The sequence below is a fragment of the Ostrinia furnacalis genome, unplaced genomic scaffold, assembly GCF_004193835.3.
Source record: "Ostrinia furnacalis isolate ACB-3 unplaced genomic scaffold, ASM419383v2 OfSCF3830, whole genome shotgun sequence".
Classification (NCBI taxonomy): domain Eukaryota; kingdom Metazoa; phylum Arthropoda; class Insecta; order Lepidoptera; family Crambidae; genus Ostrinia; species Ostrinia furnacalis.
The window spans coordinates 24842-42379 of NW_021134069.1; the positions used below are offsets into that span (position 1 = coordinate 24842).

The 17538-nt window shown below is 36.2% G+C and overlaps 1 long non-coding RNA gene across 2 annotated transcripts in view; it reads left to right on the forward strand.

Annotated features, from left to right (window-relative positions):
- Positions 1 to 841: 841 nt before the first annotated feature.
- LOC114358267 (uncharacterized) overlaps positions 842 to 17538 on the forward strand; it is a 31991-nt gene continuing 15294 nt past the window's right edge. The window contains exons 1-2 of one of the 2 annotated variants that reach the window (XR_003656365.1): positions 842 to 944; positions 12400 to 12444. This is a non-coding gene — a long non-coding RNA (uncharacterized LOC114358267). Of the gene's footprint in view, positions 945 to 1288; positions 1372 to 12399; positions 12445 to 17538 lie in introns of those variants that run through there. The other variant, XR_003656366.1, reaches the window with a different exon arrangement.

Sequence of the window (17538 nt, forward strand, 5' to 3'; positions counted from 1 at the left end):
AAATACCCACATGATTTTACTATATTTTGTTGATGATACAAAAGTATGTATATTCCACAAGGTTAGACCACATTCGAGATGAATTCAGTTGTTTCATTTACGCCCGTATTCACAAACGATGCTTGCGTGAAGCAGTAAATCGAACGCACAGAGTTGTATAGAGCTCTGTGGTTGATTCGTGTGTCAACCTGTGCGTCCACGCGCACTGTGAGACCTCATAGTTTGTGAATACGGGCGTTTAATATCTCACATGCTTATTATCTCAGTACCTCTAGTAGGAAAAACTTTCGAGTTCGTTTCGTTGCGTATTCAAAGTGTCATCGAAAAATTTTGTATGAAAAATTAAACAGCGCCCCCTATATTATAGCCGCCCTAGGTTTATATATAGGTTTAGGTTATAGTTTTTCCTACTAGAGGTACAGTAAACTTTGACAGACGTGGTTGTTTTCGATGAAAGAAGTTTAGATTAGAGAAAAAAAGTTTTTTTAATAAATCCTGCAAATATCCTACCCTGCAATATAAACCACACATCTTTTACTAAAAACACTTTTTAGTTCATGGGGAAATTTATTTTGACATTGTCTGTCCGCTTTGATTTATAAACCACGCCGCAACTGATTTTGGATTTTCATCAATAGGTACAGTGATTTTTAAAGGAATGTTTAGGGTGACTATGTAGTTACTGTATGAAAGTATATATTTTTGGAATCGTTTAAAATGATTAGTGATAAAATCGTCGTTTGTCCGCTTAATGCCGTCATCATTATCAAATTGATATCATACGCTTTGTATAAATTAATTGTCATTGTTAAAATAAAAGATATCTGGTTCATTACAATATGTTTAATCAGTTGATTTTCAAGTTCCGGTGTGTGTTGTGAGTTTTAATTTCAATGCTTTATTGTGTATTTTTATAGGCCACCTTCTATTAACGGGATCGCGTGGTAAGTAACTTGCTTCTGAATGTACTTTTTTATATTTTTAAACCGGCAGACAGTGGTGACTGAGTTTGTTGCGGCGCTTCTTCTCAGCACTTGCCAAATGTTTGTCTCGAAGCGCTGGTAGGGCAAAAAAAGAATGAGACACGTATAGGCTCCTTAAGAGCATTTGACGATTTGCAAGTACTAATTTAATTAGTCTAAACAAATAAAGATAATTTTGATTTTTTTGTAATTGTTACGCATCTGTGATTAAGTCCTAATTTTCTCTATTCTTGTGCTATCACTCTCTTCTCTCTTTTATAAACTTCTACTGAAGAATTAAGCAGCCCAAAATTTTCAGATTTTTGTGATGGCTAGAAATATCCCATTCTCAATACTTTCTGAACACCCCTCGTATATCAACGCATCGCGACGCGCCGTAGCGTAGCAGGTATATTAGTTTAATTTTGTATCAAGCAACATTGCATTGTGTGACGCTACACGTTCGAAATATGTGCCTTCTCTGCCTACTTAATACCTTGTAAGTTAAAAGTTGACCCTGCTAACATAATTTGTACGAGTTCGGGCAGTTAACATGTCTGTTGCAAACTTAACTTTTCCTTGCCTAAAAGCAGAGAGCTCGTTAGTAGTCGTTGGAGTTAATTATGCGCTTCTGTCAAGCTGTTTATGACGAGAACTAATTATGCCATCAACATGGCCGCCTTTTATGTTCGCAAATTCGCGTCTCTGGTTACTGGTTAACTTCTTAGTTCATAGCAGAAATGGTAGAGACGACGGCACGTCAAGATAAATACTGAGACCTTATGTAATTGTAGTAGGGGTGAATTTTCAACTGAAATGTATAGTCTAATGTGCTGTCATGTCGTCTATAATTTTTTTTTATGAATAACAAGGCAGGTATTTGACCACAATCGCACCTGTGCCTCTACCATGAGTTGCCATCGAAAACTTGTATTCGTATACTACAGTCGATAGAGTTTAAACGTGGATCGATGAAGTTTGCATTAAAATCATACCATGAGTTCAATTACCTTAAACTTTACTCGCCAGCGATAATTCGATGGTTTTGTGATATTATGTTGGTGAACATGTAAACGTATCCAACTTCACACTCTATGAATGGATGAATGAAAGAACGAATGCCGCTCCTTTCTAACTATATAGAAAAGACAGAGTAGGAAATAACGAAATTGTCAAAAATAACACTGCAAAATTTAAGTGTCCTAGAACAGTGCTTAAAGCTGAAATAACATGATGATTTTAAATTTGTATTGTTTATTTCTTGTCATTGCGACTTTGACGCAGCTGTTGTCATGACAACAGATTTTTTGTGGAAAATTATTCATCAATAATCCTTCAACAAAACATGTTTTGTTATCTGTTGTCATGACAACAGCTGCGTCAAAGTCGCAATGACAAGAAATAAACAATACAAATTTAAAATCATCATGTTAATTCAGCTTTAAGCACTGTTCTAGGACACTTAAATTTTGCAGTGTTATTTTTGACATTTTTGTTATTTCCTACTCTATCTTTTCTATATAGTTAGAAAGGAGCGGCATTCGTTCTTTCATTCATCCATTCATAGAGTGTGAAGTTAGATACGTTAACATGTTCACCAACATAACATCACAAAACCATCGAATTATCGCTGGCGAGTAAAGTATACGGTAATTGAACTCATGGTATGATTTTAATGCAAACTTCATCGATCCACGTTTAAACTCTATCGACTGTAGTATACGAATACAAGTTTTCGATGGCAACTCATGGTAGAGGCACAGTAATCAATCGTTTATTACCAAAACGTACGGCGTACTAATCGTACTTTCATGTAGGTACGATGGCTGAAAATAAATTTATTCCTTGATTCAAAGTTTTTTTTTTTTTTTACATTTGTAGCTCAAAATTATTATCGCGTTTCTCAGCAAAGCTTACATAACTAAAAAGTAGTAAAAGCTTAAAATACAAAATGTATTTATCTTGTTTAAGCAGGTATGACGTGTTTATCTCACCGGGAAACTAGTGCGAAAACTACTGGAATACCTAATTGTTTGTTTCCCGAAAGTTCTGTGAATTCGGCTGTTTGTTTGTACGCCCACTTCATTACTCCAACTGAAATGCATGCAAAAACTGAAACTAGTACGGTTAGATGAGGTTTTGCTGTAGGATATTCTGCTTTATGTTTCCTTAATTAGAATCGAAAGTCCAAACAAACTTTCCTGTGATATTTTGTTGCAATGATACATGTTAGCCTTTATGATTATTATCTCCGTCTCCGCTTTCATAGTGTTAATTTATAGGTTGAAAATGTGCTGCATTTTGCACAACGGCGTCACGTTTTTGAAATATTCGTTCCAATTTTCACTCATAGATGGCGTTATGCCGAGTTGACTCGCGGTTTCGTCATACGGCATTGATTCAATGATTCTCCGTATATTAGCTGTCTGTCTCTGAGACGTTTCGAATACCATAATGACAAATACTAGCGAACTTTACTGTAATTGCTATTTTAATCTCATAGAAAAAGTATACAAGGTTGGTCAGGTTGTTCCAAAAAGTAGTGTCAAGCCGAAGCCCAGAGGTAGAGCATCAGTAGAGCTTCCTGAATCACCCCATGTATGTTCTACGATTTTTCGTAGTTTAGAAGTTATCATTATCACTAATTTTGTAACTTTTCAACGTCACTTTTTAATACCCCGTATTTAATTTTGTAACCTTTTAACAATTTAACACCCTGTATTACAAAACGTGCACCGTTAACTCTGATACGTCTCATTACCACTGTACATTATTCACCCGGTTTCTCCTGACTAATGAGCCTGCCAGAAGCAGGTCGAGGAAATAAATGATAATGTTTATATTTGACGTGATTAGGTTAGTCTTGATAGGTTTTTATAAAGGCTTCATATGTCCATAGACATTTATCAATATAATCTTTTATCTCGTCATTTAATCGATTTTACGCGATAAGCACTTGTAATCTAATAACATCCATTATTTTATCACGATACTCATCCCATCCCGGCTGGTCACAAAAGTTCAGCAATATTAGCAGCAGTGTTGGCAGTGTGTTTATTAGGTAGTGTTTTGTGTAAAAGTAGGTAACTAAATTTTAACTTAATTTTTCGGGTAAGTTTTGAAAAGCAGTTTCCTAGTAAACAAGTGCTTGACAACTTAAATAGGTTTGGACATAGACTTAAAATCAAGTTATTAGTTACCCACTTGACTACTTTACTTAATGCGTGTAAATCAGCCTTATGTCGCAGCGATCTGGTATATTAAGTACAATTTTTTGTATAAAAATTAAATGGTTTTAAACATTTTTAAAAATATCATCAAGTAAATCAGCTTCACTTTCTCAGCTACCTACACAGTTAATATCGAAGAAAACTTTATCGTTCCAAGCGACAGCTCAGCGATTTACGCTTTTAATATAAGAAATAGCTGAATCTTTATTGAAGAGAAATGTTGAGCTTCAGTATTGAAACTACAGACTACTTAGCTGTATAGAAGAAACTGCATTAAGTAAAATTTTCTGCGTCAAATAGTTCGTGACCAAGACAACACAACCTTATTCCGATTGTAACAAATACGTGTTGTGAAGTTTTTGGCTCCTTTGGGTGTCACCAACTATTTGACGCTGACTGTACTACCAAATAATTACATGGTAATAAAAGCCAAACGCAAGAGGCACACGTAAAAGTGATAGCCGTTGGGGCATAAAAGTTCTCGAGTAGCGAACATGGTGTAGGCAGGAGTATGGAATATGGAGAACATGGTGTAGGCAGGCCTTCCCGCTCGATGGGCTGACGATCTAGTAAAGACTGCGGAAAGCACCTGGATGAGGGCAGCGCAGAAACTGTCGTTTTGGATATTTACGGTATGATGGATTTATGAGAAGACTTCCAGTCTTTCGGCTTGAATAGAAACTCTCTCAGAAAAGAAGTTTATTGTAAGAATACTTAGTGTCTGACACTTTTTTTTTAATTGTGTAGGACATTAGGAAGCGGAGTCTATACATTATAATGGTCACAACACTTTAGTGGAGCTGAAAGATTAAATTGAATCGAAAAACTTGTAATTACTATCGGGATTGGAACTGTTGAAGTAAAAGTTTGATTTAATTAAGTGAAATTAATGATTAAATTATAGTGAGCTTTGGGAATTCATTTTCATCATAATCTGAAATTAACTACGAATATGTTGCTTTGTCAAACATATTAACGGAAATATGTTATATCTGATTATTAGTTTCCATGAATAATTAGTTCAAGATATGTACCTATTACGAGTATGTTAAATGGTGATAAAACAACATTCATAACAAGGAAAAAGTTGCATATTTTAATTAACTTACTACGCTCATTATTTGATTATTTTCTTCTATAAAGTAACTACGTGACGGCTATTGACAGTTTCTAGGTTTAACAGTCATTATACCAAAAATCCTAGGTACGTACTAGTCCTACTAATATTATGAATGCGAAAGTTTGGATGTCTGGATGTTTGTTACTCTTTCACGCAAAAACTACTGAACGGATTTTGAAGAAACTTTACAGTATTATTGTTTATAACCCAGAATAACATATAGGCTATAATTTATGACGATCTGGGACAAACGAGATTTCACGCGGGTGAAGCCGCGGGCAAAAGTTACTAATAAGTTAAAGTTACTCATTGTGTAAATTCAATATGCTTACCTAGTTGTTCCCTGCTTGGTCACTTTGAGGGTTGGTTATTTAAATCAAATGATAGGTACAACAAATATTAAGGTTGACTCATCAAAACAAATACATGTTTTAGTAACAACTAGCAAACAATCGTTAATCTGTTGTAATATGTTACGTTATAATTATATCATATGTGATACAATGAGTTACATGTTGAATATTTGTCATCCATAGTCAAAAGAAATATTGTTCCGAATGCTACACTATTCACGCGAGCAATTGAAGAAGAAATCATCATTATCATCATCATTTCAGCCATAGGACGTCTACTGATGAACATAGGTCTCATGATTTCCACAATGGCCGGTTGGTGGCGGCCTGCATCAAGGGCCTTCCTGCTACCTTTATGAGGTCGTCGGTCCACCTTGTGGGGAATGTCCTAAGCTGCGCTTTCAGGTCCGATTATTAAGAAGAGATTTTCTAACGTAAGAAGTTGGAATATGGGAGTTAGAAGGTTTTCTTTCTAATTTTGGTAGCCCTGTAATGTTAAGAAGAAAATAACAAAGTAATTTCAGAAGAGTATCTTATTTATCCTGTCTTCTGAAAACAAATACTCGTACTAAATATTTATATTAGATTATTAAAACTTCCACAATGAACGGTCCTGCGCTGCCCGCATCCAGGCTTTTCCCCGCGACCTTTACCAGATCGTCGGTCCACCTTGGGGGAGGCCTTTGTCCAGCAGTGGACGTCATTTGGCTGAAACGAACGATTAAAACTTAGCCAAGATCAATTAGGATAATCAAAGTTTCAACAAGTTTAAAGCTTTCTCGGAAAGCTCTACCTAATTTACGTCGACAAAGTATCTATCTTAAGACTCGTAACTAGCCTTGTTATTAAGATACACTTTAAATTGTTATAATTGCAAATAGGAACTTATAGAAATGGAATCCTGGAAATGATTGCTGAGAGGCTGGACTCAGCCGTCTATGGTCGCTTTGTTGACTTACACATTAGGTATGTGAAGCAATAGAGCGTCCATAAATAAACAAAGAGTCAATATAGTTTATCAAACCCATGCTGCACTATTAACATACTTCTAAGAACATTGTTACTAACTCTACTAACATAGTCACTAAGATCAAATTATCACTAACCAAACTATGGACTGCTTTTGTCTGATAATAAATGATTTTTATTTTATTATTTATTTTTATAGACACAATTCACAATCGCAATTTAACTTTTGTTTAAACAATAACAAATATAGGTAGGTATGTTGTATACGAGTAGTAGATTAATTAAAGTTTTTTCACCCTATCGTATTTCAATTGTGACATTAGTTTGACAGTTAAATAAAACGGGAAACTAGATACTTCCAATCAAAATAACTTCACGAAACACAATTACGTGCTTAGAAGGCGTCCGATTTAGCCATTGGTTTCGATAAAGTTTTGTTTTAAATAATACATATTTTTGCATTTTCTTCGATGCTATAAATGTAAGTACAGCATAAAAGAGTAATAGGTCGACCTCGATTTTAAACGGTGCTTATATGCAGTCTGCGGTCTACGAACTACGTTTTGGAAACAATTCATCTTACATTTGAATTGTTTTTGTTAAGGTTCGGTTGTTGTGTTTAAATCACAGATCACAAAAACTAAAGGGAGGTGTGAAAAGGAGGCGTGGCCAAAAACAGAACACATTATTGTTGACGAACTAAGCGCATTGGTTGGCATCTCTCTAGATATCTATGGTTTAAATCAAATTGAAAGGACTTTAACTGCAAAATACTCATCCCATTTTCTTCGACTGATCCAATACCAATTAATCCCTTACTAAACCCAATTTCTTGGAAAGATGAAGATTGATTACTTCACTCAGCCCTTCCGTATTTAACTTACCTATTTTCACATAATTCGAAGAAATTCAGCATGAAGTTCTTGTACAATTTGATACGTGTGTATTTGTCAAACGTATAGGGCGATTTCACTTCATCAACAGCCCTTTACAGTCCACTGCTGGACTATGAGCCTCCTTCACTATAGTGGAGGGTATTGCCATAATCCCCACGCTTGGCAGGCGGGTTGGAGATCGCAGTTTAAAAGATTGATGTTTTTCAGAGAGCGCTGCTGCCCGTTCTCTGTTTGATGTGTAGTGTCCCTAAGTCGCCTCTTACGACACCCGCGGGAAGAGTTGCGATTTCACTTAGGCAATAAATATTTCAGACGTCTGCTAAACTCTGCTAGTACTAGTCTATTAGAATGCGACTCTCCCTCGCACTCATCCGCACACCCCGCGTTCGTCCCGAGCGTAGATGTGACGTCACGGCTGCTTGGTGCGCAGCTAACTTGACCAGGTTAATAAGTTGCTCATGAAGTTTGACATCAGGGTTACATCTTCAGTTGTTAACATGTAGTATCGTGGAGAGAAGGAAGCATTGTACCAAAAGACCAACAATTCTCCTAAAGATTTTTTTTAAATATACTTGGACATTTTTGCACTGCGCCTCTAGTCCCAAACTAGGTAAGCAAAGCTTGTCCTATGGGTAATAGATAAAATCATACTCAAATACTTTTTCAGAGGTGACCAGTCAATTTTATTCACCAACGTTGCCAAATTGATAAGTAGAACATACTGTTCTACTTTGCCTCCTCTTTCCTTAAGATCGTTAGGATAAGACCCTTCATGCCATAATCTGTTGGTTAACGACCTTATTAACATTATATTAGTCCACCCTTTATCTATCCGATGTATCATTATTGATGGTATGTCAAGCTATAAAGGAGAACAACCACTTTCTATGAAGCGTTGGGCCCAGTACTAAGTTATTTGTACAGCTACAAATTTTATGTCGTTTTTATGCCTTCATAAACTAGTTTATTATTGTGTTTATTTGAGGTTGCTAACTAGTGTCATTCTCGAGAAAACTAAATTAGAAAAAACTAGAAAAAATGTTACTTTTATACAAAATCAAGTCGTCAGCTACCCAAATCGCAAGCAGAATCCGTTAGAAATAGCATAAAATGTTATTAATCGATAGTTTTATTTCTTCTTCTTCTTTTAATTCGTTTTAATTCAATTCAACAAGCATTCGCAACAGTCTCATCCTTTAGATCCTTTAGACATACTCTCTAATCTGTGGTCTCATCTGTGATTCGCAAGTGACATTGCTGCATTGACAGATGACAAAACGAATTATTTTCATTCATAATCTGTGGTCTCATCTGTGATTCGCAAGTGACATTGCTGCATTGACAGATGACAAAACGAATTATTTTCATTCATTAATTCATTCAATCATTTTAGTTTTGTCATCTGTCAGTACAAACCTTCTTAAAGATCAAATACACTGAATTGTCCCACCCGTGACATTGACAGGGGGCGCCACCGTCAATACCGGATCGCTGGTTCCGATTTTTGCCATGTTAGAAACTATATAGTTGAACGATGGTGGCGCCCCCCTGTCAATGAGTTTGGTGGGACAGTATAGTGTACTGAGTCTTTAATCGATTGACTTTTAACGTTCCATTTCACGTTATCTTAGATTAAATCATTAATTCGTTTTTATTATTGTATACGACTTACGACATCAGTTAAAATTATCATTTTTACCGTAAAATACTCCCTAATGTATGCGTAATATAATATCTAAAACCTACCAATGTACAACTCTGTACAAACTTGGGCCCAAAATGGTTGTTCTCCTTTAGGGGCGTTTACCCTAAACACACGTCATGATTATCATGTGTCAGGAAACGCCGTGAAAATGGAGTCGATACCGCTTGGTAGTGACGTGAAGTATCCTTTCAGAGCTGAATACACCTGTAAGTTACGGTTGATACTTGAGTTGTTTTCGGGTGTGTAATGTATGATATAACTACATATCATATAATACTTAGAGGATATAACATCAAATTATATAAAATCGTTTAATATAATAATTATTTACTATAATAAACGAATAATATAATTTTAAAACGAATAATTTTAAGACAAATAACTATTAACTGATATAAAATGGTTTGAATATAATTAATACTTTCTATAAAACTTACAATGTACACTATTTAAAGCAAATAACATTCAAATCATATAAAAATAAAATGTCGAACAATCAAATGAGATAAAATTCTTTTCCTATAAAACTTAAATCATGTAACAATAATAATTTTATATAAAGTTCATTTGTTATAATAAGCATTGCATGCAGCAAGCAAGCAAGCGAGCAAGCAAGCAATCTAGCAAGCAAGCTAGCATGCAGGCAAGCAAGCAGGCAAGCAAGCTAGCAAGCAGGCAAGCAAGCAAGCAAGCAAGCAAGCAGGCAAGCAAGCAAGCAAGCAGGCAAGCAGGCAAGCAAACAAGCAAGCAGGCATGCAGGCATGCAGCATGCAAATTTGACTAAAAACTTGAGACTTCTGTCACCGCTCCGGCACTGCGGGGCTCTGGCGGTCCCTCGCGTGCTAATCGTCGCAGATGGCTTTCGCTCGACACCGCGTCTTCAGCTTGCTGGCTGGCTTCGCCGGCAAGCCTCAGCCGCGGCGCCTCGCTTCCAGCCACCTGCTCCTCAGTCCGCGGGCCGCCTCGCCCCTCCGTGCCTACGCGCTTCTAAATTACACTCTAGGGGTAGGGCAGACAAGACTACGTGGAGTCGGTTTTACGGCGATTCGTTTTTGTCACTAAAGTCATTTATAAGTCAAAGAAATTATATCAATTAAAGAGTATAACAAATAATATTTATTACAAGTAATGGTTATGTGAAATAATATTTATATTAAACAAAATTACATCAAATGAGTCTTAGATTAAGTAAGGTTTATATCAAATGTCTTTATGCGTTGTGATTGGTATCTGAAATGATATTATTAGAAATGATTTATTATATGAAGTAAACATTATATGTTAAAAAATTATATCAAGTGTTATTATAACATACGTTTATTATACAATATGAACGTTATTGAAATGAATTTATATCATATAAACTTATATAAACTGTCACGCACCCGTTGTTTTCTGTGTGTGATGTACCTTCATGATGTCGTCGGTCCACCTTGTGGGTGGACGTCCCACGCTGCGTTTTCCGGAACGCGGCCTCCACTCCAGAACCTTGCTGCCCCCTCGGCCGTCAGTTCTGCGTACTATGTGCCCTGCCCATAGCCACTTCAGCTTGCTAATCCGTCGGGCTATGTCAGCGACTTTAGTTTGTTTACGAATCTCCTGATTTCTGATTCGATCTCGTAAAGAATCACCGAGGATAGCCCTCTCCATAGGTTATCGTTATAGTCGCGGTTAAAGTGAAATGGTGCAATTCACCCTGTTGTTGTGTACGCCCACTAAAGTGATTAATAAACGATGTCATTTGTGATATCAGACACATGTGGTGTGTTAGACTTATCAGATAGTTTATCGCAGCTTTCATGTCGGCGGTAACACCGCTTGATCAACAAAAAGGCATTTGTTGAGGATAAAACACGAGATATGAATCGGTAAAGTTGATATTTCTATGTTAGATATTTCAGTAATAAACTGCATTATTTTAAGTCAATAGTCGTAATTTGTTCACGCATTTTATGAAACCGCGGATTCACCGGCATACGTCTTATGCCCGTTTTCACCATTAATCCCTAATTTTTAAGTGGTGGTATGGTCACGCATAATAGGAATTTTGTTTTCATTGGGATCACTTAAAAATTAAGAATTGATGGTGAAAACGAGCATTAGGCAAATACATGACTTAGGTGATGATGTAAATATTATATTTTAAGTCATCATATTTATGGAAACACAGGGATATTCTTGTAGTAGCTTTTAAGCTTAATTAAGCCTATTAACAGAAAACACGACCTATGTCACGGGACATAGGTTAATCTTTGGGCCTGGAATAAACTAGGTGTGTCTAAAGTGAAACGTGCTCTTGGCTACCTCAAAAACGTGCCCTAGTGTAAGAATTTCATCCTTATATAATTTTTATTGGTTAAACGGCTGCCGTTTGGACGTCTCTACCTCTGGACACCAATTGTCGTCAAGGCCGCCTCTGTAGACGATCGTAATTGGCCCATTTGCCCTTTTATTCGAGGTGCGCCGGATTCGAAGATAGTGGTTATTAATAGAACGTATTGAGTGGTCCTAAAAATGGGTGTGACCCTTACGTAATAATAATTGATAGTGATTTGTAAAGGGCCCTTTACACGAGTCGCGAAACGAATCTATCTACTAACTATTAGAAGCCGGTAGATCTATTTTCATTAATAAAACACTAGATAAAAGTACTTAACTTTTACATTATATTGCCTCATTTTAGATACAATTTATCACTTAGCACAAAAGCGCGCGTAGTCGTTCGAGCGCGTCCCTCTATTCTGACGTTTCTAGTATGACATTGACATTATGTCAATGTCACAATGACAGCTATAACGATATCGTTATTTTTAAGTTTTAGATTTTTCTACAAATAACACTATTTATAGAAAACTATAATAGGTACGATGCGTCTACACTCAAATCTACAAAGTAGCGAGATGAGTGCAATAATGAAAGAACTTAAAATTAAATTAACTTTACGCGAGTTGGGATGGTTCTCCGTCGAACATATTTTTCTTTTTCAGTCAGTTTAGCATTTTAAAGTATTTTTAAAAGTTACTTAAAACTAATATTAACTTTGCTCGAGTTGCGATGTTTATTAGATTTTATTTACTTTTTAGTCTTTATCAAAGTTATTTAAATGTTCACATACATTTATGGGTTATGAAATCATTTCTAACATTATGTATTTCTTTTTGCAGGTACTAATCCTCAAGTCTTGGCATACCTGAATTCTGCAACTTAAGGTATTTTGTTTTTTATAACTAATTATTTGTTATCAGCTTAATTATACTTTTTTGAAAACAATACAGCTTAAATCTTAAACCAATCAGCGCTTCAAACAAAGTATCTCTACTAACGCAAATTGAATTTAATCGTGTTTGCGTTCGGCTAAGAATATCCAAGAGAATAACCGACCTTCGGCAAAGATTAAATAATTTACAGAAGTCTCACATTGTGCAAATGGCACTGAGAAATTAAGAAGAAAAAATTCAGTTGGTGTGTGATATTTCGGTTCATTCATTGGCTGTGCGTGTCAGTCGCACCTATTAAAATCAGTACCTACCATACATATGTTTGGCATGTGCTTGTATGTAGATAAGATTTATCACGTAAGATAGACGCGCACGCACGTCTAGTAGACAACTCAATGGTGCCATTAGGGCTATATTTCACCGGGACACCATGGCAGCGCAACCAGTCGCCGGCTACGAACAAAACGTACACAGCTCTATAGAGAGTTACTTACTCAGAGAGTCCGTTTGGTTGCGCAAAGCTATATACATTTTGTAGGTAGCGGCGACTGGTTGCGCCGCCATGGTGTCCCGGTGAAATATAGGCTTTAAAAGTGCCCGTGGTCCACCCAGGTGAAATAAGCAGGTGGACCACGACCCAAGACCCATTACTGTCATGTGCGTTAGATTGGATCTCCACCTAAAGTGTATTTTTTACGTTTTTCATTCCATAAATAAACGTTTGGTGTTTGATTATCTAATTTATTTATTAAACTTTGATGAATATCACAGCTTGCATCATAAAACCACAGAATAATTAGTAGTACTTGTAACACAGTGTAGTGCCCCGCCGGCGAGGCCCTTGTATTTTCCTACCTAAGTTTTCCCGAGGCGGACTGCTGTAAGGCATTATCGGATTACCCAAGACGGATTAGGAGAACCGTCTAACCCCGCTAAATAAACAGATTGCCGCGGTTTAGATTTAGCATTCACTTTGTTGCCATTTTAATTTAAAAATCCACTTTGTTTTTTCTTGATATTAAATTTTCTTCCTTTGCTTATGTTTCGAGTGGTTCTTTTATAAAAAGTAACTCGTATTCATTGAGTCAAAGAGTTATTTCTTCGGGATTAACTTTATAGTTTCATTAATTATACGAACTTATAATTATGACAAAATTAACAAGTGACTTCACAGAGATCATAGCCAATGACAATGTAAAAGGCGCGAAATTTTACATAGACTATGAATGTAGTTATCATAAACTTTAATATCGTTATTTTAAAATTCATATTTACGTTTTGTATGAAATCATAATTGTATAGGATAGTGACTAAATAATAATAATACAAAATAATAATTAGTTGTTTCATAATAGTAGATTATTAGATTATTATTATTGAAATAAGATTAACTCTTGCCTAGAAATTCCGACAAACCTCCATCGTATATGATACTCAAACTAAAATCGGATTTGATCCAGCGTACTCTATTAACACAAACGAGTTTCAATAGGATTGTCTCGATTATAATATATATTTGGATCCAATCACTGGTATTCCTTTGTGATACCGATCACTCAAATTCTGATAATTGGGGTTAGTTATCTAAGCGTTACAATAGATTGGCTCTTCGATTAGGGTTAGGGAATCCTACTATAATATTATAAATGCGAAAGTTTGGATGTCTGGATGTTTGTTACTCTTTCACGCAAAAACTACTGAACGGATTTTGATGAAACTTTACAGTATTATTGTTTATAACCCAGAATAACATAATAGGCTATAATTTATGACGATATGTGACAAACTAAATTTCACGCGGGTGAAGCCGCGGGCAAAAGCTAGTCTAACATGAAGAAAATATATTTTTAATTGAGATTAATCAAATAAGAAAAAAAGTATGGCTCTATAAATTGTATCCTTAATTACAGGACGTCGTTAGTGCTTTGTTAAAGACCAAATTCATAAATTCATATTCTTTTTAATCAATGTTTGTAGACATACCTATCTTAAAGATAGAATCTAAAGAAACGCAACTTTCATGTTCAGTTTCTACATCACAATTTAGGTGGTTTAACTCTAGGAAGATTTAAACTACACTCGCGAGCAAAACTATGGAATCACTTACATGAAGTTGTTTCCACGCGAACTTGTGTACTAACGAATTTGTTAGGAACAAAAAAAGTGGCACCATTTTGAAGATTAAACTTTTATCATTGAACTGATACCAAATTCATTTAAATCACACCAGTATTTAAAAAGATATCCCGGCTGATGTGAAGAAGTAACGAAAAAGACATGTATGAACTGTTTGATACGTCGCGAGTTGCGGCCTATTTACCCCCTATAAAAGCACGCGTTTTTAGATTTTTGCTTTCACACGTTGATTCATACACATCTCCGCTTCTTTTGACACTTTACCTGGGATTCTACACCTTCAGAAGCAGCACAAATCGTTGCACTATTGCAAGAAAGGCTCAGCCAGCGGGCTGTCGCACGTCAGCGCCACATAAGCCAGTCCTGGGTTTCGAAAGTTTCAAGACGCTTTCGGGAGACTAGTGGCTTTATCCCGAGACCAAGTTCTGAACAGCGCCGGTGCACATCGCAGAGGGAAGACCGTTTTTTCATGTCAACCTCTCTATGAAATCGTNTCTCGGGATAAAGCCACCAGTCTCCCGAAAGCGTCTTAAAACTTTCGAAACCCAGGACTGGCTTATGTGGCGCTGACGTGCGTCAGCCCGCTGGCTGAGCCCTTCTTGCAATAGTGCAACGATTTGGGCTGCTTCTGAAGGTGTAGAATTCCAGGCAAAGTGTCAAAAGAAGCGGAGATGTGTATGAATCAACGTGTGAAAGAAAAAATCCGAAAACGCGTGCTTTTATAGGGGGTAAATAGGCCGCAAATCGCGACGTATCAAACAGTTCATACATATCTTTTTCTTTACTTCTCCACATCAGCCGGGATATCTTTTTAAATACTGGTGTGATTTGAATGAATTTGGTATCAATTTAAAGATAAAAGTTTAATCTTTAAAATGGTGCCACTTTTTTTGTTCCTAACAAATTCGTTAGTACACAAGATCGCGTGGAAACAACTTCATGTAAGTGATTCCATACTTTTGCTCGCGAGTGTAGTACCTAGTGATTTCGCTACATTTCTAAGTTTCATGAACTCTACACGAACGTTACATTGTCCAGGCCCTGTAAATATTAACGGGATTGGCCCATCACTATTAACCGTGAATAGGGGGATTTGCATGATCTAAAGATAAATGTAACACGGGGTTTACGATAAGGCCAGATATCCCGGTCTCGGCTAATCCCGCATCCCGCCGGTCATTTGTTACCCGTTGATTTGCGGAGTTTGTCTGTGTTTGCGGAATTTGAAGAGATGTTGCGGCTCTTTTTGACTGTTGTATTGTTTTGGGTTACTGTTTAACTGGTAGGGCTAAAGTGGGTAGTTTTATTGTGTGGTTGTAGATTAACGCCCGTATTTACAAACATTACTATGAATTCTCACAGTGCACGTGGACGCACAGGGTGACACACGAACCAATCACAGAGCTCTATTCAACGCTGTGCGTTCGATTGATTTTCGATTACTGCTTCACTTAAGCAAGCATCGTTTGTTAATACGGGCGTATGAGCCTATGCGAATGAGACGTTTGACTGCGTCTAAAGTCGGTGAATTAGACATTGTTAAAGAAGATTAGGGTTTAAAGTTGATCAAGTTGACCACATTTGATGTGATTGATTATTATGTATAAAATTGTTAAAAATGATCTTTTAGATTTCAAAATAAGCAAGTGAAAGCATTTTATACATTTTAAGCATAAAAGCGTGTACTTTGTTGATTGATTCATTTGTAATGCAACCGAAACACGAAACCGGGACACGAAAAACGTAACATTAATAAAACCAAACATACATAAATAAATAATAATTAATCAAAAGAAATACTATATCCTGTTGGTAATAAATAATACTTTCTTTTATTTCCTCAATATAATTGCACCTGCTGAAACTATGAATTGCCTTAAAAAGTCAACCTCACGTCCCCAAATTAATTGCTCACGTTTCCCACATAATGGCGGGCTACAAAACTAGTTCGAAAAGTCCCAGTTACAGTTTTACAAGTCGTGTAATTCACGCTCAGGCTCAGGAAACCGATGGCTGGTGTATTACAGCCATACAATGGCTTATTGGAGTACGCTGCACAATGCAGATATTGGTTCCGTCTGTCAATGCGGCATAGAGATGAAAGGTCGTGCTTTTAAAACCATCAATAGAAGTGAAGTGTATTGCTAGTTGTAATAGAAAAATGAATTTTCTTTTATTTTAGTTTATTCCAAAACTCAACAGCAATATTAATTTTTTTCTATTCTTTTTCTTTTAATCAAGCTGACAGTATCTAAAAAGGCGGGAGACCGTATGTTTCATGACGATTGACGAAGCATTGAAAGCCATTTACTACCAGTAGTTTTCTTTGTGATTATAGAAATACTTTTTTACGCATCCCTTTATTTATACTAATACTATAAAGCTGAAGAGTTTGTTTGTTTGTTTGCTTTGCAAAAAATCTTTTTGTGTTAGATAGCTCATTTATCGATGAAGACTTAAGAATATTTAACAGCCAATAAGTACGGGCGGAGCAAAAATGGGAAATATTATTCAAACTATTTTCTCGCGTACAAAGTCATAGCATAGCTACTTTTAATATAATTCCCAACATGAGATGTACAATTTTTTTATTACTGTCAGATTTGTTCAAAATGTTGTTAACTCTACTTGTTTATCGCCTATCACTTGCGCGCCTCATTTCCATATTGCGTTCGAATGCAGCGAAGTTTTGATAGAATTAATTTCCCCTACCATAAGTTCCCAACGACCTCGTATTAACGTGTACAGCTTACAGCTTGTTGTGAATTCATATTGACATGTCAGAGAACTTTGTTTACAGGCAAGTTCTGGAGGAGTTGGAAACTCAAATACTGAACCTACGTCGTAAAGATGATAATTAGATGTGAGGTTAGTTGCCTAGGCTTTGATTTACTCAGACTTTTAAAGCTAATATAAGTAAGTAATAAGTTTTAGGTCTGTATTACTACA